This window comes from Notothenia rossii (assembly GCF_949606895.1).
Source record: "Notothenia rossii genome assembly, chromosome: 2".
NCBI lineage: Eukaryota > Metazoa > Chordata > Actinopteri > Perciformes > Nototheniidae > Notothenia > Notothenia rossii.
Genome location: NC_136904.1, coordinates 75109282 through 75134412, shown reverse-complemented (window position 1 = coordinate 75134412; position 25131 = coordinate 75109282). Strand labels below are relative to the sequence as shown.

Genomic DNA, 25131 nt, shown 5'->3' with positions numbered 1-25131 from the left:
TGTTTTTCTATCGCTGCTTCGCACTTTTATTCCTTCATCCTTCAGAGTAGACAGGTAAAGTTGTTTAAGACTGAGGAACTAGAGCTTAGATAACCCTGAATTTCCACCCCGGAGGTGTAGGAAGAGAGGTGCTGACACAGATTAATAACGCCCGCTCTCTCTATCTTTTTCTCTGCCTCTCTGCCTTTTCTCTCTCTCTCTTTCTCTCTTTCAGCTGGCTGCATATCAGCAGCTTCCTTTCCTATTTGTCAAACATATGAATAATAATTACACGGTGTGCTAATTCATTGTCTCTCTCTACCAGTATTCTTCGGAATTCATGCATACTTAATCTGCTATTATTCTGATATGGGTCATTTCATGGCAACAATGGGCTCTGCATTTCCAGGTCTGTGGTTTCTCTTTGGTCTTGGACGTTTCATTGCCTGCAGGGTCCATGGATCAATTTCCTTATACAGTATCAGCACACAGGTTTGCAGATATATGCATTTTTCATATCTTCAAAAATGAATAGTATGAAAAAAGGCAATACCATAAGAATTAACACACAAAAAAACAGTGAAAAAAGGGTGTGACATGACTGAAAATAATTAAACAATTTGAAATAGTATACATCATGGATAATCACATTATGCTTTACTAGCTGTAGACAGTGCAGATTATGGAGTATTTCCTGCTTGTAAATCGCCACTGGTAATTTAACTTTAATTGTGGCAATTTTCATCCATCAGGTAATTGGCTTTTGAAAGTGGACCTTGCATTATCCCCGGCATCTACTGTATGACAAACAACATTTAGCATAGTGAAAAACAGGGGGAAATTACGAAGCTCTCAGAAGGGATGCTTATTCTACAGACTCTGGACATGCAGAGGTAATGAGTTGGCAGTCAAGACACACCAGCCGCACAATAGAAGGAGAGGAAGAGGACCGAAAATAATATGGTGTCTACATAATGAGATATAGATGTGTCAATGTCACAACATCATCATAGGGTTTAATCTAAAGAAGTAGCCTTTGGCCCGTGGTAGGCATATTGTGTTTTAAATATTATTGGCATTACTCCACTTTAGAATGAAGCAGTCTTCTGCACCAAACCAGCTCTCCGGAAAGTAGATTCTCTGCTTTGCCCCCCCCCCCCACCCCACCCCTGCAGCTTCCAGGTGTCTATGTATACTTAGAATTAAAATGTTGATCACACAACAAGCATTGGTAAATAACAGATTGTTACTGTTTTTGTTATTGAGCCATTAGCTTAACACACTGATGATTAAAGTAAAAGACTATTTTGATGTTCAAAAGCAGGTCCAGAACATGTGTCTGAATACTGAGACAATCTTACAGGCTTTTATACTAACCTTAACCCAAAGGACATTTTGACCAATCCATATCATCTTTATGTAAAAAATATTTAACTTGGTTCCATAGGATTCATTATTCTTCAGCAGGAAACACAATGTAATAGAAAACCAGTCTAGGTGCTAGGCTTATGCTATTTAAACTGATGATTATGTTAACATTAAAGCTTATAAATATGATAAGTACATCAACAGAAAATGTGACTTTTATAGTATATTCTTAGCAGCTTTCCATGTTGATCATATGAAGTTAAGCTCTCAATATCACTGAGTTGGTCTAAAAGCAAGTACAATTCATTTGAAACTGATATCCCTTTTCAAGCTCTTCTAAAATGTCTCTACATAAACTGATATACAACTCAATAATTAATGAGATGACAAGTTATTTGCGGCAAGTTGCACCACTGTTTACCACAACTCATTTGGGGAAGATGCATCCACATCATGGAAAGTTCAACTTGTTCTCGGCGTCCTCCATCTGAACCCCGTGTTTATCTCTGCAGCAACCCTCTTCCATCCTCATTCAGTACATTTCAAAGGAAGCATGAGCCAATGATTTGCATAATCCAGAATGTACTGCTCGGGTGCATGTGTATTGGGATGAGCATTGACTTATTCTTTGCATTACCAAATCTAATTATCCTTGCTGGCCTGGGGACAGGTCCCGCTCAACAAGCAAGAGAAAGAAGCTGGTCACAGATGAAAATGGGACAGACAAAAACAGAGATCTGCAGAGAAAGACAGAGAGGAAGACATATAAAGAATACACTGGGTCTCCAGAACTGGGTCACTGTTTTCTATGGTTCAATTAATTTTCAGGAGTGTGACAATGATGTTTCCAAGACTGACAGACCAAGACAAACCAGAACTGCGAACGACTATGCTGTTTTGGGAGATTTGAAAGACCCTCTGCTTTTGGCTACACGTCATTAGTTGTTCCTGTAGCAAAAGATGCAAAACATCAAGTACTTGTGGTGTGTTGATGATATTTCTGACTTGACTTTATATGAAAAGTAGTTGAAATTTTGTCGTGAAATTGCTCTAATGGTGGTGATTACTTAGTTCGACATTAAAAAACCTGTGGATATAAATAAAAAGTGAGATGATTTCACTAAATTGCATAAGCAGGAAATGTGGATGGAGGCACTGATGCAAAGCTTTGGACAATACATTGCAGATTTAAAAGTCTACTGCTGATTGTGTAGTTGTACATTGGCGGCCGTTAGTGTTGTTATCAGTATAGACATTTGTGTATTTTGTGAGGTTAGTTTGTACAAACATTGACCACTATTCCATGAATTCTCTAAACAACTGCAGTTTTAACTATTACTTCATAAAAAGTGTGAAAAAAATTCTCATACAACAAAAACACCTTTTTTAAATGCACTGTATGTATAAGAAACAACATTAGATGATGATGAAAAGACATTAAATACAACACACTGCGGCAAAGTTCCACAGTAAAGAAGCATGTCTGCATCCTCTCTTCAACTGAGGTTATAATAAAGAAAAGGAGGAGAACAAAGTAACAGAAGCAGGCAGACAGGCGCTCTGACTACTGAGAGCCGGAGCTTGGCAGAGATCCGATCCACATGAGAGCCTCCTTAGATCAGAATCCTGCCTTCACTCAGGTACGCAGATTCCCTCCCACCTCCCCCGCGCAGCACCCCTCTCTCCATCTCTTCCTCGCCTTCCTTCATCTTAGCCTCCCGCTCATTAAAACTCTTAATTGACTCATTCACACCTGCTCGTGCACTGGCTCATTTGGGACAAGCCTCTACCACCAGAGCAGATTTTCTCATCAACTGCAAGTTCACCCCGGTGCACACTGTCCTTCACTCACCTACAGGGCGAAACAATGATCTCAGACTGTGTGTGGGGGTATATGGGTGCAAGTCAGAGTGATTAAGGCCTCCGATATGTGAGTGCACACACATGAAACAAAGTAGAAGATTCATAGTGAAACCTACAAGGTCTGAGAGAGGCTGAAATCAATAATGTTTTACTTTTTTGTTATTAATGTGTGAATTGGAGACTCAAGGAGTTACCCAAACCATTTATCAAAAAGTAAAACATAAAGAAAAATCATAAAAGCGTATTGCGATCTTTACTTTTTTTTTAATGATACCGCATCAGGCCAAATTTCTGTACTCATTGTCGATTCTATTTTTATTTATGAGCCATTTCTTAATTGGAAAATCACTTTTTTGTGTTGGGAAACAGTCCTCAGGCTTCTTTTACATGAGCTAAAACCTGGAGAATCAGTAATGCCACAAATCCACCGATTTCCAAATACAAGCACAAGGTAGATTAATGCGTTCATCTGCCTATACCTTTTTGGAGATCAACCATTAAGCTTCTCATTTGGCTCTCTCAAGTCTCAACCTGTATTCTCCCTTTAGTCAGTTGCTGCCACCACTAATACATGCCTCGTCAAAATCACATTTCCTAAATGTAGATATTAACCTTTGGAGAGCAGCAGGAAATGAGATTTCCCAAAATACACCACAGATCTGGGTCAATGGAAGCAAGTGGCCAGTTGTTAACTGTCAAAGCTGTCATCAGTCACACAAAGACATATCCTGTCCTGCCAAGGTCTTTGTCTCTAGTGTTTCATCAAGTCTCCTCGCTAATGTCCATCTTCTCTGTACAGTCTGCTGTCTCTCTTTCTACCCCCTTGTCAACATTTTCTGCATATGTTTACCTGGAACATATAATAAAACCTTTTCCATGTATTGATATGAGGCTTATACTTCTAGCTGACACAAACAAAGTCATGGAAGCCGCCTGTCACACTGTGCCCACATTTATGTCAACACAGCTGCTGCTGTTTCCCCTTTTACTCTCATTGAGACTTGCTTTCCCTTCTTCCTTCTCTACTTTTCCCACAGTACCAAATGTGGCTTTAATGAGGCTTTGCAGTGCCCTCGACGGTAAGAGGTCAAAATGCTAATGTTGAGGTCACAGCATGTGTGTGCACGTATGTATGGATGTTTTGGTAGAGAAGAGGAGCTAATTGTCTTTGTGCATAATCACCTATTTGTCTTATTGGTGCATGCCTTAAGATGCTTGTCTTTTTAGATATGTAATTCAATATTTATATCACTCTATCGCCCACAAACAATTATAAATAATTGTGAGCACGGGGTGTAAATGTCATACTTGTTTGTTAACTGGTCTCTTCAGATGGTTTGTCCGCCACAAATTCAGATATCCCATGTTGGAGAGAGGATTGCCATTACTTGGTGCAATAACGGAGGATAAGGGTCGCTGACTTTGGTGATCCCTTGATTTTTATTCTGGCAGGAGATTTTTTAATTATTAATTTATCAACATGTCATGAATTAGTTTTTATAAAAACAGAAATTCAGGGTTTCGAAAGGGGGTTATCAAATCACATTGGCTATCATTTCTCTTTTCCTCTAGTGGCATAGAGGGTTTCTTGAATGAATCCTAAACCCCAGAAATTAGTTCTAAGTTGTGGTTTTTTGAATTGGTTAATGAAGTAGGCTGAAGTAAGGACTGTGGTTAAGCTCACAAGATCTTAATGTAGTTTTCCTCTACATAAAATGTCATTTAATAAACTAACTAAAGCTTTTATGTCTCTTGAAAAAGGCGGTTGCTAACAAGCTAAATGAGATTAAACGTAGTCTTTCACTCAAAATCATAAAAGGGATGTTCATTTGTGAAAATGATCGCACAAAACATGGTTCATTTCTTCTAAAATCTAAAATCCAATGGGAAAATGGTGGGCCATCTGGTCAAACTTAAATTTGTTCCAACCTCTTAAGACCAAATATATATATAGATCTATTGAAATACCCATCAGCGTAGTTGTTTTTATCAAGCTAAAAAACCTAACTTTACAACTTTACAGTCCGTTATTTTTTGTACAATATAACCATCCTTAACCAGGGGGGTATACTACGAAGCAGGATTTTCGCTTAACTAACTTCAGGGAAAACTCGGGGGTTTCCGGTCCTACGAAGCTGGTTCTCTTTTTAGCAGGCTAGATCTCCATGGTAACTTATGCTGTGCGGCTAACCTGCCCCGGAGCAGGTTAGGTTGCAGGCTAAGAGCTCAACTCAGTGAAAGCACTGCCTGCTGACCAATCAGAGCTCAGTGTGTTGAGTTTAAAGCGATCAAGTCATATTACAGGAGAAAGGAAATACAGAAAAGCTGCCGTTGCAGGAAAAACGGCCGGCAAAAATCACAGACTGTGTCAACCTGAACATTAATAGAATATAACCTCCCATCTTCAGAGCAATCTGACTATTATAACATTAGCGTTAAGAAAGCTTACTTAAATATCTGCCACAACATAAGTAACCGGATCAGAGTAACATTAAGTACAGTCCTCGGCATATCACATCATAATGTATCATATATTTCCTTATCTGAGTCAGCTGAGCCGTATCTGGCCGTGCAACACTCACAGTGTCACATACTGTATGCAGAAGTATTATTTTAAGCAACACATTAAGTTGACGAAACACTCAAGACAAATGTAATTAAAGTCAGATCCACTCGTGTCTTAGGCAGTGATATCATCAATCTGTTCATGTACGCATTCAAACACTTTTTCTTTTACCAGCTGTATTCACCTTGCAGGTGCAACTATGTAGCTTTTATCCTGGATACAGTGTTTAAGTCATGGATGTTTCAAGTTTAACTTTTTTATATGTCTAATATTATAGGAAGTATGACGCTGCGCTGTCAGTACTCTTCTCCATGTTTGTGATTGGTCGAATGCTCCAAATACCACCCCTTTCATGTGAACGCGCACCTACTGTAACTAGATAGGGCACGGCTGGCTTGAGCGATCCAATTAGGCGCTTTCACACCGCAGTACTTTTCCCACAAAGGTTCATGAGTACTTAGTTCATCAGAACTCTTTAGTTCTGATGAACTAAGTACGGATCGCGTTCACACCGGTATAAGTCCCTCGGGGAGGATTAGGCAAATGAAGCCGCTGACGTCACTTCTTCTTCTTCTGCTTTGGGTTTACTGGCAGGCCGCAAACAACTTCACGGCGTATACTGCCGCCCAAAATCACCGGCCGGAAGTCCCCGGAGTTAGGGACTGGCTTCAGTAGAAGCTGCTGGGACTCCCCTTCCGAGTAAACGGCCAGAATGCCGACACCTCCTCATCTCCACCGCTCCCATGTTTTATCTTGTGTTGACATAAGTTAGTCTCTCTGCGTTTCTGCGCTGGGCTAATGCTAATGCTAATAATGATAATAAAATGGCGGCTTCACAAACGTTTTTGGGAGTTTGACGGGGCGTGGTTTGCATTCCGCCCAGCCAATCAGACACAAGAACCTAAATTGTATTAATGTCAGACTTTTTTTGCCGTCCGCAAGGAAAAGAAACGGGGCTCAGAGTCTCAGAATACTGAAATCTTTATTTTTAAAATCTATTTTTCCTTCTAATTTGTTATTCTTTTCTAAATAACACACTGTTAATTACTCAAAAATAACACACAATTATCCTTGTTTTTATTTATTTGTTTAATTCTATAATCTCTGGCTTTTTGGCGTCCGTCAGGAACCTAATTTCAAAAATAAAGTCACCGGAAACAGACGTAGGCCTATAAGGGACATTTTGAACATCTTTGCGATACACACATAGAGTGGCGAAGTCACGCCCATCTACTTCCGCCCCATGGGACCTTATTTCTGAAAAATTATGTATTGAAGTCAATGGGGAGAGAAAGATTCTCTTTCGATCCCGTTTGAATTGTGCCACGAATTACACATATGATGTTTGTCAATCTTAAAAAATCTTTTCCATGTCAAAAAAGTCACAGTTTGTCTTAAAACAGTTGAAATATAAGACTATGAAAAATACGTAACTAGAAAGACTAGAAATCCCAGATTCGCGTAAGTGAATTTAGCTAGCTGACATTAACGTTACACATTACACCCGTGTTACTCTCCGAAACCTTGTAAAGCCGGTCCCGCATGCTGGTATGGAGTCAGATTTGGGTCAATATTCTAGCGCGCAAAACAAGCTACTCACGAGCGGAAAATGTGCTTTTACACGCGCATGAAATGACCCTCGCGCGCAGACAGCCCTCTTGCTCTCTCGCGGGAGTGTCAGCCTCACTCACTCGCGGAGTCTGTCTGCGTGCGCATGAAAAGTTTCTCACACTTTGGGGCGGAGCCACTGGACTTTGATTGACAGCTGCCAGGAAGCCCAGAGTTGCCATGTTTGATAAATGCCTGAACTATCAATTAATTTGATATAAAAAAAATGACACATTAACTCTAGGAGTGTAATGCTTTTACAAACACTATAGTAATAATATGCATTCATTATGACAATATCATACTATTACTATAGGAGTGTTCTATAGTGTGTTCAAAAAACAACTACAGAAACACTATATATTATCATGCCAGGCCCTCCCATTTGACATTCCTGCCCTCCCCCAATAAACACGTGTTTTATATTTATAACATTTACATTTTTTTTAAATTATAAATAAACGGTGAACTTTTATGCTACGATGTATGTGATGTCAGATAGTAAAAAAAAAAAAAAATCGCAGGCTACCTCAAATAAATTCATGTGTCTGTTGTGATTTGTGATTCGTCCACATTTAGACCAATCACAGCGTCACACTCTGCCGCCTATTCTAGATTTGTTTATTGTGCATTCTGTAGATTCCCATTTCCGTTTGAATTACAAAATGGACATCAGAAATTGGCTTAAAAGGTCTAAGGATTTATTAAAACGAAATAGCGAGGAAAGAACTGCAGCCGATGGTGCTGCTGGCGACCCGTTGCAGCAGCACGCCTTAATGGCAGAAGCTTGACCTCGGCAAACCCCGGGGCTGAGTTAGCGAGCCCAATCCTTGACTCATCAAGGCGGCCGCCACCAACGCTGTCCTCCGAGGCACAGCTCCTTGTGACCCTACCATCACCACCTGCGTTGCCACACCCTGTACCACACCCGCCAGCATCCTCCTCCTCCTCCGTGCTGGTGCCTCCACTACAGACGCTACCTTGCAGCACATCAACAGGTAGGCTACTTTTGGGCCAGCAACCGCTCAAAGACAAACAGCTCCAGGTGATCTTGGGGTTAATAAACCCAATCAGGTGAAACTGGATCGTTATCCAGGGAGATTGTTTTTCAGGAAAGAAGCGCACTTTTGCCATGGTACTACAACAGACCATGGCTTGAATATTCGTTAAAAGCAGACGCAGCCTTTTGTTTCCCCTGTAGACAGTTTAAAGTAAATACGTCTTCATCTGATGCGGCTTTTACTGTCAAAGGTTTTTATGACTGGAAACACGCATTACAGACTGATAAAGGACTGCTAAGGCATGCCGCATCAAAAGAACACATTTCATGTGAGAGTTTGTGGAGAGAGACAGATACGCGAGGAAACAAATAAGAAAATGAGTACTTTGGTGCACACAGATCAGCTGGCACGGAACCGTTATTACATATATATAGCTTATAGCTTTTTTTTTTAGCTGTCAACCAACTCCCTCTCAGAGGTGACCTGACCACGATTCACTCCACAGCATGTCCGAGTCAGGCAGTGGGCTCTTCCTATCGCTGTTTGAGTATACGCTGCACAAAGATGCAGAGTTGGCCAAAATAATGTTCTAAGTTAGCTCGGCTCATACTTGCCAACCTTGAGACCTCAGAAATCGGGAGCATTTCAAAATGCAAAATGGGGGGGTATTAAATACAGGAAAGGAGTGAGCAGAGGGTAGAGTTGTCGATTCTTGTTCTGTTTTCTGTGATATATTTTACTCACCCTCAGTTGCGCGCGCTACTAAGGAGACGTGCTACCATGGAAACCAAACAATGGTGTAGCTGTATTAAAGTCCGAGTGGAAACAGTACTGAGTAAATCTGATTATGTCAGAAATGCGGGAGAAATATGACCCAGGGAGGAAACCGGGAGAGGGCAATGAAATCGGGAGTCTCCCGCGAAAATCGGGATTGTTGACAAGCTATGGCTCGGCTGAGTGAAAGGATGCACCTACAGTGCATAGAAAATATACCATGCCCAAGGCGGGCTAAACAGTTCATCGTCTCCGTCTCTACTATTTCTCTCCGAGTGCAACGATGAGAAAGCTGCCATCCTTAACCAGTGTGCCTTGCTCGTGATTTACCAGCAGGGCCGGCTCTGTCATATAGTATTTTATACTATAAGAGAATAGATGAAAATCTATTCTCTTATTTTTTTATAGCTATAATGATCATATAAAGGTGTGCCTTTACCTCACTGAGCTGAGGTTATCAGAGCCTCTCAGTCTTTCAGGAGAGAGCTCTCTAAGACTAAAGCTCTCCCCCCCGTGGCTGCTTACACAGTAAATTCCAATGTTAATAAAAGCTGTATACGTTTTTTGGGAGTTTGATTTATTTTAAATTAACACAAATACAACATTTAAAACCTATAATTGAACACTAAAACCATTATTTCAAAAAAGAACTATTTCACATAAACCTCTGGTTTTTACTGGGGCTGGGGCAGTTCAACTTGATTTGGGGGGGGGGGGGGGGGGCGCCATAGTTTATAGGCGCTGTACGCAATATAGGTGTAGTTATGTTAGTATAAGATAATAAGATGTACTTTGTTGATCCAAAATCGGGAAATTGTGTTGTTATGAAATAAAAATAAAAAAATAACTTTTTTTAATTTAAATTAATGGCGCCCCCCATTGATTGATGCGCCATTAGCATTCGCCTATACTGCCTATGCCAAGGGCCGGCCCTGTTTACCAGTGTTTTTGCTGCCACGCAAACAATGTTTCAAAAGTGGTTTCTATATTGCCCTTTATTTGTGTATGTATTTGCGATAAGTGTGCGTCTTTACCCAATGCTGTTGGCCTTGCTGTTTGATATATATTGTGCCGCAGGCCCGCAGCACGTGACGGTTTTGTGTGCCCTCCCATGAAAATCATATGCCCTCCCTTTAGATTCGTTCTGGCGCCGGGTCTGTATATTATACTATGGTAGTACTATTTAAAATAATATAGTCTTAATACGGAAACACCAAAAAAAACCTATAGTAGTACTTTTACAAACACTATAGTAATAATATGCATTCACTATGACAATATCATGATATTACTAGGAGTGTTCTATAGTGTGTTTAAAAAACAACTATGAAACACTATATATATCATACTATAATTATACTATTTAAAATAATATAGGAATACTACAAAGATCTAGATATATAGTATTACTATTGAAATATTTTAGGGCTACTATATGAAATGACACTACAGAAGTAAGTAAGTAGTAATACGATAGCAGGTGAAAAATACTACAGAACATTACAAACTTACTATAGGACACTATACAACTCTTACAGTATACTATAGTAATACTATAGTTCAGTTATAGTTCATTTCGTAAGAGGTGCATACAGCAGACAGTAGCTAGCAGTTTTCGACAGATACAGCCCACTCAAAAATATATTATTTTATATAAAATTAATTGTACACTTTACGAATATAATGTTTTTTTATGGTAATCTTTACTATTCAATCTCGTCCAACTGATATTGCTGCTGTAACTCCTCGGCTCTTGGTAGTTCAGGCATTTATCAAACCTGGCAACTCCAGGTTTCCTGGCAGCTGTCAATCAAAGTCCAGTGGCTCCGCCCCAAAGTGTCAGAAACTTTTCACGCGCGAGCAGATAGACTCCGCAAGTGAGTGAGGCTGACACTCCCGCGAGCGAGCAAGAGGGCTGTCTCTGCTCGCGGGGGTTTAATCTGCGCACGGGGGTCATTTCATGCACGTGTAAAAGCACATTTTCCGCTTGTGAGTAGCTCCTTTTGCGCGCTAGAATATTGACCCAAATCTGACTCCATAGCTGGAATTAGGGCTGGGCGATATGGTCTCTAAATGATATCACGATATTTACTGACTATATCGCGATATACGATATATATCGCGATATTCTGAAATGTCCTCTAAAACAAATACATTTTTTTTATTTAACCCCTTGATGTTTACAGTCACGCCAGTATGATGATTCTAGTAGTCCTTGCAACATATGTCTGCATTAAAAAAATCGATTAATAATGAAGAAAATTAAAACATTTGTTGCAATAGTAATTTATTTACTAACTACATTACTACTTGTACTACAACATTTGAATCATCAGTTCTTCCTCATTTTCCTCAATTGTTCATATTTGGTTTATTAAAATAATGATATTGTGGTCATTGTTCAAAAATGTCTGCTATTATTATGAGTAGTATTATTATTATTAGTATAATGCGCTTTCTGTCTTCCTGTCATTATCACGAGTTAGACATGTAATGGCTATGTATTAGATTAGATTAGAACCTTCATTCTCCTAAACTGCTGGGACATTTCCCTATAGCCAATACCTTTTATATTTTCTACTCTTCACTTACTTGTCAGCATAGGTCGGCATTGATGTACACAGCCGACAGAAGACCTTGTTTATATTGGCATCATATTGAGAGGTGCAGTGACGCGTCCTAAAACCAGGAAGTAAGCTGCTGGTTCCCTCGACAAAAAAGCAATGGGATTTCTCCATAGGGTTTTGGAAAATAGCTGGAAATAAGGTCTGTGGAAAACAAACCTGTTTGATAAATGCACGTTTTGTTCAGCCGGATAATATCAACATGTCTACTCTACTTTTATAATTTTCGAATCATAAATCTAATCGATAGATTATAAAAGGGTTTTAGGACGCGTCACTGCACCACTAGAAAACAACTCCATCGACCAAGCTGGCTGAAACTTTCTCTCCCTCTTCTTCTCATGCTACCTGTCACTCTCCTTTAACTCCTCCGGTGACTTTATTTTATTTGAAGATAGTTTTTTGCCCGGCGCTCACGGGCAAACGGGAGCCTGCTCGCGCTGGCTCCGCAGCAAACAGCTGTTTGCTTTTCACCCAACAACGACAACCGCCTCACGAAACGCTATTTTGTAGCGTTATAAAGGAAAAAATTTAACAACATTGCTTGTCAAAATACCTATACCACAGGACAATTTTATTTTTTTTAAGCAATATTTTTAGTGGCCCGAGCGCTGGGCAAGTGGAAAGCACGTTATGCTGGCCCGGGGTGTCTAAATAGTGCTTCCGAGCCATTTATAATGTCGAGCCCTGCTCTCTGTCACTGTGCATGTGTGTAATGTTTGTGGGCAAGTTAGACGGGGCCTCCGTGTGTGCCTGCGTGTGTGACTGTGTCTATGAGGGAGAAAGGAAAGCTCATTTCGGCCGCGGCGGGAAATTGATTTGACAACATAATACTCGATGTTCACGATGTGGTCATTTACGACATCGCACGTAGTGCAATCCACGATGTATCGTGTAAACTCGATATATCACCCAGCCCTAGCTGGAATCGACTAACTCCCCTTTTGTGTATGTACAGTTCTCAACATGGCCAGACTTGTAGTGATTTTCACCTCTTTTAATGCTTTTCGCTTCATTCTGAAAGAAAGAGGTGAAATGTGCTAACGTGACGGCCATCTTGGTGTTGGTGACGTATGCAAGATGTCACGATTCTCATGTTATGTCACGTTTATAGTTTTGTAGGTTTGGGTGTTTTTGCTATTTTCCATGTCATGTTTTCCATTGGGTTATTGTCGGGTCCTTTTCCCCTGTGTTTTCCTCTTGTCATTAGTTTCCCTGGTGTGTCTAATTGTCTGATTATGTTCACCTGGGCCCCTGTGTTTTCTCCTCCCTCCTCACCTGTGTCTTGTTGTGTGATTGAGTCTTGTGTGTATTTAAGTTCTGGGTTGTCTGTCTGTCTTGGTCGGTTCGTCTTGTTCCCTGACTAGTTCTGCGGTGAGTGTTCTGTTTGTCATTGTATAGGAATATCATAGCCTTGAAATAAAGGAAGTTTCAGTTTAAATCTGCATTTGGGTCCTGCTTGTTTCACAAACCGTGACAGTACGAACCGACCAAAAAAATGGGCCCAGCAGATCCGTTCGAGTCGGAATTATTAAATGTTTCCTTTTTTTTGGCTAACTGCTCGGATAGATGGAAGAGAGCACCCGGAGTTCAGCAGCGCGAGGCTGTATTGTCGGAGGCGCGCCAGATGGCTAGGGAGAAACCAGGTATGGTGAAGTTCTTACCTGGCTGGATTTCAAAGATCCTCCCTGTGTGTGATTCCCGGCCTGCTAGCCCCAGGCATGCTAGCTCCCGGCCTCCCAATTCCCAACCTGGCACCATACGCCTCGGTGGTTTCCGTCTGCAGTCAGCCCGTGCTTCTGCCCCAGTTCCTGCTCCTGTCCAGGAGTCATATTCTGGAACTCGTCTGGCTTATGGAGGTCCACGGAGTATTCAGGCGGCTGCTAAGAGGAGGAGTCGCAAGGCCAAGCAGGCAGCTCAAGCCCCAAGAGCCATGGTTCCGGCTCCAGAACCGGACCTTACAGCCATGTTTCCGGCTCCAGAACCGGACCTTACAGCCATGTTTCCGGCTCCAGAACCGGACCTTACAGCCATGTTTCCGGCCCCAGAGCCGGACCTTACAGCCATGTTTCCGGCTCCAGAACCGGACCTTAGAGCCATGTTTCCGGCTCCAGAACCGGACCTTACAGCCATGTTTCCGGCCCCAGAGCCGGACCTTACAGCCATGTTTCCGGCTCCAGAACCGGACCTTAGAGCCATGTTTCCGGCTCCAGAACCGGACCTTACAGCCATGTTTCTGGCTCCAGTGCCGGCCCACACAGCTATGTTTCCAGCTCCAGAACCGAACCTTACAGCAATGTTTCCGGCTTCAGAACCGGACCTTACAGCCATGGCCCCGGCTTCAGTGCCGGCTCCAGTAGCCATGGTCCCGACTCCGGCTCCTCGTCACCTGCTGACTCATCGGCCGACGCCAGCTCCTCGAGTCCTGTCGGCGTACCGGCCGACTCCAGCACCTCGTCTCCTGTTGGCTGTCCGTCCGACGCCAGCTCCCCATGTCCTGTCAGCATACCGGCCGACTCCAGCACCTCGTCTTCGGTTGGCTGTCCGTCCGACGCCAGCTCCCCGTGTCCTGATGGCTGTCCGTCCGACGCCAGCTCTCCGTGTCCTGATGGCTGTCCGTCCAACGCCAGCTCCCCGTGTCTTGTCGGCATACCGGCCGACTCCAGCACCTCGTCTCCTGTTGGCTGTCCGTCCGACGCCAGCTCCCCGGGTTCTGTTGGCGACCCAACCCACTCAAGTGTCGTTGGAGGTCCCGCAGACTGCCCCGCTGCCGAGGGTCCTGCCAACCCCATGTCCTGTGCCGTTGGAGGTCCCGCAGACTGCTCTTCTGCCGGGGGTCCTGCCAAACCCATGTCCTGTGCCGTTGGAGGTCCCGCAGACTACTCTTCTGCCGGGGGTCCTGCCAACTCCATGTCTGGTCCCGTTGGAGGTCCCGCAGACTACTCTTCTGCCGGGGGTCCTGCCAACCCCATGTCCTGAGCCGTTGAAGGTCCCGCAGACTGCTCTTCTGCCGGGGGTCCTGCCAACTCCATGTCTTGCCACGTTGGAGGTCCCGCCGACTGCTTTTCCGCTGGGGGTCCTGCCAACTCCATGTCCTGTCGCGTTTGGGATTCCGCCGACTGCTCTCCTGCCGGGGGTCCTGCCGGTCCTGTGTCCTCTTCCATGGGGGATCTTGCCGACACCGGCTCCTGACCGGCCTCCGGAGCTGTCGGGTCTTCACCCCTCCTCGGACTCTGCCTTGCCCCCTGGCCGTCCGCCCGAGATTCCCTCAATGGATTCTGCCTTGCCCCCGGGCCGTCCGCCCGAATTCCCCTTTTTGAACTCTGCCTTGCCCCCGGGCCGTCCGCCCGAATTCCCCTTTTTTGAACTCTGCCTTGCCCCCGGGCCGTTCGCCCGAGACCCGTCCTCCAGACCCCCTCCACCCACCCTGCTGGATTTTTGTTTTTTTGGGACGTCTGGAATCCGTCCCTTGAGGGGGGGGTTATGTCACGATTCTCATGTTATGTCACGTTTATAGTTTTGTAGGTTTGGGTGTTTTTGCTACTTTCCATGTCATGTTTTCCATTGGGTTATTGTCGGGTCCTTTTCCCCTGTGTTTTCCTCTTGTCATTAGTTTCCCTGGTGTGTCTAATTGTCTGATTATGTTCACCTGGGCCCCTGTGTTTTCTCCTCCCTCCTCACCTGTGTCTTGTTGTGTGATTGAGTCTTGTGTGTATTTAAGTTCTGGGTTGTCTGTCTGTCTTGGTCGGTTCGTCTTGTTCCCTGACTAGTTCTGCGGTGAGTGTTCTGTTTGTCATTGTATAGGAATATCATAGCCTTGAAATAAAGGAAGTTTCAGTTTAAATCTGCATTTGGGTCCTGCTTGTTTCACAAACCGTGACACAAGACCAGAGTTGTAGTTCATTGAGCGCTTCACACAAACATTTTTGTTACTTCACAGTTTTACGGCACATTTTAATTTTTTTGACTTGCAAAATTATCTTTTAAATTGACAAACATCATATGTGTAATTCGTTGCACAATTCAAACGGGATCGAAAGATAATCTTTCTCTCTCCATTGACTTCAATACATACTTTTTCCGAAATAAGGTCCCATGGAGGTCCACCGGAAGGGGAGGGACTTCGCCACTCTATAGGCTGCGTTTCACTTCTCTTATTTTTCATTTCCTCGCTCTTCGGTCTCGGTCTCACCGGAAGTTGATTTGTCTGCGCCATCTTGAGTAGCGTCCCAGTGGCCTTATTTTTGCCGGAGGACCGAGGGTCGAGGAGCGAGGGTCGAGGAGCGAGGAGCGATAACGGAGGAGCGATAACCGAAGAACCACCAGACCATCCTTCGATGAAATCCTCAGACACTCGCCCCGCCCCCTTACTGTGTATCGCTCACTGATTGGAATAGGCAGTGCATGCAATTATCTGATGCTTCTTGACATGAGAGCAGTTTTCCAGCGGAGTGAAGAAAATACATGAACCTCACGGGAGTCACTCCTCAGTTTATACTGTGTTTTGTTTCAATTAATGTATCATTTAGTTACAAATATGTGATATATCTGAACAACAAAGTGGTCAAAAATCATTTTATTCATTTATTGGAAACATTTTCATGATCGCTTTTTTCGTTTATACATTTTAAGAATGGCGTTAATCTTTTTTGAGAATGAGTTCATATTTTATTTAAAATATTTGGGTCTACAACAGATGATACACATGTTTGTGTCTGTAAATGTGTACTAACAGAGGCGGGGGTGTGTGTGGAAATAACGGGGACAGAGCTGGCTGCTGTCAGAAGATCAGCTGTGCAGCGTCATCACAAACGGACGTCGCTTCACGTGACGCTCCGGAGGAAAGGACGTCCCATTGCTCTTAAAACTCATTTCCCTGCTTCTCGTGGTTTCCTTGCGTCTCTCCATGCTTCCCTGGTGGGACGGGGAAACGACGCAAGTAAATGGTAAAAGGACTGTACTTATAGTGCGCTTTATCCAGTCTTTAAGGCCCCTCAAAGCGCTTTACATACTACATGTCATTTACCCATTCACACCCATTCATACAGAGCAGTGTATGTTACTCTAGGTCTAGGAACTAACTTGCATACACATTCACAAACCGTTGACCATGCCATCGTGAGCAACTCAGGGTTAAGTATCTTGCCCAAGGATACATCGACATGTTGACTGCATGGGCAGGGACCTAACCCACAACCTTCTGGTTGAAAGATGACTGCACTCCCTCACAGCCACAGTCGTCCCAAGTGAGGGACGCAAGGAATCAATTTAACCAAAGTCAAACGCAGCCCTTCACAGCCACTGAACTTCTTCTTCTTACAGACACATGCATTTCCTAACATTCGGTCTATATGCTGTATAATGTATTATCTCTTCGATTTACACACTGCATCTATTACACGTCTGTCCGTCATGGGAGAGGGACCCCTCCTCTGTTGCTCTCCCTGAGGTTTCTCATTTTTTCCCCTTTAAAACTGCGGGTTTTCTCTGGAAGTCTTTCCTTGTACGATGTGAGGGTCTAAGGATAGAGGGTGTCGTTTTTCTCATACTGATATTCTGAACAATCTGTGCTGTTGTATTTGCTGTAAAGTGTCTCTACTGTAGGCTATTTTTATTATATGTACAGCACTTTGGCTCGACCAAAAATCGTTTATAAATGTGCTATATAAATAAAACTTGATTTGATTTGATTTGATTACCCAATATCCTCAGCTATGGTTGAAGCACGGTGATTGGATGTTTTAGCCGCAATGCACATTGGGATATGGTGTTAATGTGATATGAATTCCCACAAACATTTCGGAGTTTAGGATGGCCGAAGACACTACACTACCCATAATCCTCAGCTATCGTTTGGGACTACTGTCCCGTTGCTTTACAAACCCCGTGATTAATCTTCAAGCTCTGGAATTGGATGTTGGAGTGGCAGTGTGTCAAGGTTACGCCAAGCGTCAGACAGCTCTTTGAAATTGAATGAAACCCACGGCAGACTATCCAAAACTGGACTCGAATGGGTCCAGCCCCCCCCCCCCCCCCCCCCACAAAACTACACATGCTGGCAATTGTGTTTTGCAACATGGTCTATGGCACGTCTCTACTGGGAATTGACGTTTTTTCCACAATTAGAAGTTGCCAGTATTAAACTGTGTACATCCCTGGAGGTTTATGCCAGGCGACGCCACTGCTTACATATATTTTCACTTGTAGTATTATAATAATTGAAATGCTGGTTCTTCTGCGGGTGTTCAATCCAGGCTCAGCTACCGCACCGCAGCTGCCTGCACTGTACAATTGCTGGAGGACTGGGCTGTCACTCAAAAACTGAGTAGCCAATGGGGACGCACCCCTGAAAGTCCCGCCCACCCGGGAGGTTTGTGTCAGAATCTCAAACAAAAAGTGAAGGAGCGCAAAAGAGAAGAGCTGCAGAGAGAGCAAAAGTGATCATTGAGAAAGAAGAAACAAGAACTGGAAACAAAAACCTATGTTAAAACAAAGAAAAAAGACTTATAGTTTACATGATTGCAGAAATGATTTGTTTGCAATTTATAGTTTTATTTTTTAAATGTATTTTATTTTGCTAGACTCAGTTTTTTTTCTTTTAAACTCGTAGTTTTGCTTTATCCTGAGAAAGTGTTACTTTATCTTAATGATCTTTATGTTCCTGAGGAACGGCAAAAAAGCCTGAGATTATATGATTAAACAAATAAATAAAAACAAGGATAATTCTGTGTTATTGTTGAGTAAATAACAGTGTGTTATTTAGAAAAGAATAACAAATTAGAAGGAAAAAAAGATTAAAAAAAATACAGATTTCAGTATAGATGAGAGTAACACCAACGTCACTTCCGGGCAAAAATTACGGCCCCGCCCACTTTTTGGGGAAAATAACGCTGTCATTTGAATGGCGGTCAATACAAATTCTGAAGTTTTTGCCCATCCGATCAATTTTTTTTGAAAACCGTGGATTTTTGGATCTTCAAAGAGCTCGATTACGATGGCCAGTCAGGCAAACAATTACATTCGATCATTGGTAATCGACAATCGGTCTTGATGTATGGTTAAATTAAAATCAGTAAGCGAGGCTGTAATTTCTCCAGCTGTTACTCTCATGAGTGAGGCGGAACATAATAGTTTTGTCATGCCAAAAAGCTGCTGTGTCATTTATTGCACCTCAAACATTAAAACAAATCCAGAGTTACGTGTTTCTGTACTTCCTCTAAGAAGAAAGGACAGTAAAAGAAGATCTCTGTGGCTTCAGGCTCGATCGTCATTCAAATGACAGCCGTTGTTTCCCCCAAAAGTGGGCGGGGCCGTAAAGTGACGTAGATGTTACCCTTATCTATGAAAAACGATAGCCTACTGCTATATTTAACCATATATCGAGCCCGATCGTCGATTTCTAATGGCTTAATGCAATTGTTTGCCTGTCTGGCCATTTGAATCGGGCTCTTTGAAGATCCAAAAATCTCCGGTTTTCTTACATTTCTGATCGGATTGGCAAAAACTTCAGAATTTGTATTGACCGCCGTTCAACTGACAGCATTGTTTTCCCCCGAAAGTGGGCGGAGCCGTTATTTTTGCCCGGAAGTGACGCATTTGTTACTCTCATCTATTCTGAGGCTCTGAGCCCTATTTCTTTTCCTCGCGGATGGCAAAAAAATTCAGACATTATACGATGTAAAATAAAAACAATAATCGTGGCTTGATATTGAGTAAGAACATGTTTTTATGAACCACACAGCTTCCGGTCTTCCAAGACCCGACAGGACAAAAAGACGTGGTGCAGGCACGAAACCATCCTACTACCAATAGAAATACGTTGCTTTTAAATCGTTCTGTGTGAAAAAAAGTTGAAAATCGTGATGGTGAACACGAATCAATAGATTAAATGTCATCAATATAAAACGAAATGCCGTGAGACTGGGTTGCCTATTAATCTTCAGCAGACAGACAAATTATTTCAGAGCATCTGTGCATCCAATAGATTAGACTCCTTTGCCAATATGTCTATTGATAGGGAGCAAAGTGAAATAGGATTTTAATGTTTAGATTATTTAGGGTATCAAGCTAAACAGGGAGTGTGTGTTCTAGTACAGATCATGCATTTCAGACATCCCTCATATCCCTCTATTTCAGCACTGTTATGGCGCTTTTCCACAACAGCGCACAGCTTTTTTTTGCTTTTCCATTCGGGGTAGTTCCGGCTCAGGGCTACTTTTTCACCTTTTTTCTGGCCCTCCAAAATCGAGGTTCTTACCGGACCAACAACCGGGCTGAATATGCTAAACTAGTGACGTAAACACTCTCGACTGCTGAATGGTCAGAGAGAATCGCTGGCAAGGGGGCTACAACTACAAGAAAATGAACATATTTTACCGTGATTTAATTGTAATGCACGTTTCAAAATGATGCCGAAGTAACAACATACTGATACCGGTCTGCAGACAAGACGGCAGGCGGAAAAAACTTTTAAAATGCGTGTTTTCTGAATGGAGATCGGATCGATCAGGCTAAGCTAACGTTGTATATGCTCCGTCCACACTCACAACAACGGCAGACAGACATAAATAAACAAGCGACTGTGTTCGCCATGACACAGACAGTCTGTGGTTTGTACTTGTTTAACTCTAGTTTCTGAAAAGATATGAGGAGCTGTGAGATGTGAGCTCTGAGTGCTACCAGCTAACGGCGTATGTTTTGTGGTTCGCATTGAAGATGAATTCACGGCAGTTTTACACAGCGTCGCTCCGCCCGCCGAACCGCCGATCGCCCCGCCTACACTGCGTTACTATAGTTACTACCCCTGTTGATAAACTTTAATGGAAACGCACCTTAAAGTGAGCTTGGCCTAATTTGGCCTGCTCAGAATTCTACGAGGTACAGCTAAATTCTGCCTTGATTAAACACCATCATGTTCCAAACCACATCAAGGATTCTTTCTGAAACAGTATGGAGCTGAAATGCTTTTTCTCTTGGGGGTTTACCACAAGGTGAGTTCCTTATTTTATATCCTGCTTTTTTACATATACTCTCTCCAGTACAGCGTTAGCTCTGAGTGACAATTCGGCTAGTCCTCATAGTTTGAATGGCCATTTGTAGTTCATTGTTTTTAGGGTTAAGGCTAGAATTATTATTAGGTCAAAGTCAGTGTAAGGGTTTGGGTTAGGCATGTGGTTTGGATGCTAGTGGTTAGAATTAGTATTCATGGAAGATTGGTTTTGTTTACGGTAAAGATTTTAAAAAATGTTGATTTGTGCCTCGTCAAGTTGTTGTTGTATAAGAAATCAGAATCAGAAATGCTTTAGTCCCACAGCGGGTATACTTAAAGTGACACAGCAAAGGGATAAAGCATTCATGATATGAAATAGTACTAGCATTAATAAATTGCTTCCAACAATTGTGTAACAGTATGAGGTAGTGAAGAAGCAGCCATTAACAACAAAAATAAGGGACCAATGTTGTACAGTCTGAAGGAAGAAAGGACCTGCGGTTTCTCTACGTGAGACACTGCGGGTAAAGCAGCCTATCGCTGAAAGAGCTGCACAGTGCAGCCAGAAGGGGGATGTCCAACAGGAATGACAGCTTGACATTCCTTATACTGCTAATTTCTCAATGTACGTAAACTGTCGTGTTTGACCTCATGGAAAGTTAAGCAGAGTCGAACCACATGCAGGAGACATGGAGACTTAAAATGTAATTAATTTCAGGCTTGGTCCATACAAGACAAACGAAAACAGAATAGAAGAGAGGGAACATCCCAATACACTACATACATGAATTTAACAATCACTAAAGCTAAAAGGACACAAATAGAAGCTGAACTAATGAGGGGATGAAATGCAGGTGTAGAGGAGGTCAGGTGGTTGCATGGCTAATGGGGAACAGGTGAAACTAATTAGGCCAAGAAAGACAATCAAAACAGGCGGGAAAACACACAAAGAAAGGAAGTACAATGACACAGATTGAGAACACTTCAAATTAAAACAGATAAGCTAAAAAAATAGGATCATGACATTTGGTCGCTGTTTGCTCTGCCTTTCCACTCCAGTTGTACCGCTTTTTACTGTGATCAGTTCCACCTGGCATAACATTTGGGCCTTCAGCTTTCCAAACCACTAAAAGGCTTTGGCATGTGTACTTTTGTTTTTGACTATATATTCTGTGTGTGGGAGGGGGAGCAGGGGGGGCAAGCTCTACATGGAAACCCTATTGATGCAAGACAATATTAAAACTATTCCTATTATGCTTTTGGGGTTTTTCCGTCCTTGATTGTGGTCCATTGTTGACTTCCATAACATAGTGACATCACTACACTCTCGCATCTATTAGCTAGTGTTGCACGTGATAGGCTAAGGGGCGGGACAACTCTAAGTGGTTGACCAATCACAACAGCCAGCCAGCTTACCAATCAGAGCAGACTGGTTTCAGACAGAATGAAAATAGGTGCTGCAGCACCAACACACTCTCACTCCATAAACGTCCAGGAGCGACGCTTGGTCAGGGTCCCGTGGCGTGCAGTTGTGACGCTCCTAGGCTCCTTCAGCTTCATAAAGGGACGCAAATAGCTTTCAACCGATTGCAATGTATTCCCATCTGCGGCGGGATTTAACGCTCATGGAACCACAGCATTCGTTTGTGTCGGCTGCCCTTAAAGTCAATGTGAGCGTCCATTCCCATTGGATAACGGAGAATTGTACACCTGGAAATAAGTATTCCCCTTACTGTCGATTGATTTTACATTGATATCTGCACTACTCATCGACTAAAAAACACCAGATTATCCTTGTTAATTACAAAACATTGATTGGTTTAATTTGTGTGCAATGCTTTGGTATTTTTCCCCTTCGATTCAGAGAAACAAATATTTTTTCGGAGTAAAGATAAGATAAGATAAGACTTTATTTATCCCGAAGGAGATTGTTGTGCCAGAGTAACAAAATACAATAAACACAATAAACACAGCAGCAAAATGAGCAATTAAACATCCACAGACAACATGAAACGTAGAAACATAGAAAGTCACACAATCAATGCAATTATTATTAGCAGTATTTAGTAGTTATAGTGCAAAAATTAAAACGTAGTGGCAGTTACGTAATTGCACGTTATCATAGTATTATTAATAATACTAATAATAATAATATGATATAATATTGCACATAGTTATATATATATAGCAGCGAGTGTATTGCAGTGATGGAACTTACAGTATATTGCACATAGTGTTGGTGTGGAAGTTGGTGTGGAAGGATGGCAGAAGACACTACACTACCCAGAGTCCCCAGCTATCGTTTAGGACTACACCATGTGCTCTGTTTGACAAGCCCCGTGATTAGTTCTCAAGCTCTGTGATTGGTTGACCTCCAACTGCATTCCATTCATTCCAATGGCTGGCGTCTATGTCACGTTATATCAAAATTTCTCCCTTCAGAAAAAAAAAACATGGCCGAACGTCGTTTTATTCTCAGTGGAAAATGCCTATTTTAAAGTTAGTTTGGCCATTAAAATGCGTTTTGATGTAATTTGATGCGAGAAATATGAGTTTTTATTTCAGATTATGTGTGCAGTGGATTTACTTGATCTTTAGTTTGCTAGTTATTACAAAGATTACTTCAGGAAATTGCATCCATAGAACGTTTTCATTGTTAACAAGGTGGTTGCTAGGGACGCTGCTAACTGTTTAATGGTGTTATCTTTATTGCTACCCCCCTTCCCCGTCAATGTATAGTGTTGGTCCACAGTGCAAACGTATTATTAAAATCTGCATCTAAAATGGTGGCATAGGTACGTTATTTTCCCCTGTGCAATTCCAGTCTCACATCTCACATCACATCGTCATTAACAAATACCGGAAACAGACCGAAAACATTTAAAAAAAATAAAAAAATACTTTATTCCGAGTGTGTCTTTTCACACAATACGTCTCCTTGCAGTGTCAACACTAATTCGGCTGACTTTTATATTTGATCCAATTGGTAGATAGGCTGTATTTACACCATAAAGGTGCACAGCTGATAGAAAGGGACACCTGGTGGTTAAAGCATGTTATTGAATTTCATTATTTGTATTATTAGATATTAATAGGATCCCTATAAAGTATATTCATTACTCGTTATTCTCTACTAATAGTTAATTAAAGACTGTATATAATGACTATTTTGCACATCCCTTTTAAGATTCCAAGATTTTCTAAGGTTTACTGACATATCATATACACAAACGGTGTAGTTATGCAATGAATGAAAAACTTGGGTCGCAGGTTCCTCAATAGTGCATTACAAGACATATCAATATGTGTGTATACCTCCAGCAATGTTAACTATGTTGAATCACTTATTTTAACTGATATTATACATACACTGAACAAAAATAACGCAACACTTTTGTTTTTGCTCCCATTTTTCATGAGATGAACTCAAAGATCTAAAGCATTTTCTACATACACAAAATAACAATTTCTCTCAAATATTGTTCACAAATCTGAAAAAATCTGTGATAGTGAGCACTTCTCCTTCGCCGAGATAATCCATCCCACCTCACAGGTGTGGCATATCAAGATGCTGGTTAGACAGCATGATTATTGCGCAGGTGTGCCTTAGGCTGGCCACAATAAAAGGCCACTCTGAAACGTGCATTTTTGCTTTATTGGGGGGTCTGGGGGGGTCCGAAAACCAGTCAGTATCTGGTGTGAGAGTTAGGATTAGGGTTAGGGTTAGGGTTAGGGTAATGTTGTGAATCGAGTGGCCCATGGTGGTGGTGGGGTTATGGTATGGGCAGGCGTATGTTATGGACGATGAACACATGCTTAGGCCTGTCGCGATAATCGATAAATTGACTTATCGTACGATAAATAAAAATGGACTCGATAACTTTTCTGAGCTCGATAAATTGCTGTTTACATAAAGATATGACCAGTATTTTAGCCTGGAGCGCTGTGGCTGCCAGGCGCGCTGTGATGGGCGGGGCTGACGCACAGCCAGGTCAGGACACTCCGCGTGCACGTGCAGCAGCGTAGCAGCCAAATTAATAATATAGCGACAAGCGGGAGACAATGTGTGACTTACTCGCGGGGAATTTAAAGTGAAATGGAATTGGTTACAAAACCTAACTACACATCTCGATTCTCCGGTGTGGCAGTATTTTGGATTCAAACCAAATCAACGAGGCGAACCTACGGACTTGAATGAGCCGGGCGGTGTGTCGCATTGGTTTAAAAAAGGTAGCGACAAAAGCAGGCAATACCACGCATTTTAAACCACCTAAAACACAACCACCCCATTCCGTTTTCCCAGCTGGGAGCAAACACGGCAGCTGGAGATGGAGAGCCCCCGCCCGACAATGCAAACAT

The 25131-nt window shown here is 42.3% G+C and overlaps 1 protein-coding gene across 1 annotated transcript in view; it reads left to right on the top strand.

Moving 5' to 3' along the window:
• The first annotated feature begins 8357 nt into the window (after positions 1 to 8357).
• Positions 8358 to 25131, top strand: part of LOC307029403 (ephrin type-A receptor 6-like) — a 328394-nt gene continuing 311620 nt past the window's right edge. Inside the window, exon 1 of the mRNA XM_079665352.1 lies at positions 8358 to 8382. The gene's annotated coding sequence lies outside the window, so the exon portion shown is untranslated. The remainder of the gene's footprint in view (positions 8383 to 25131) is intronic.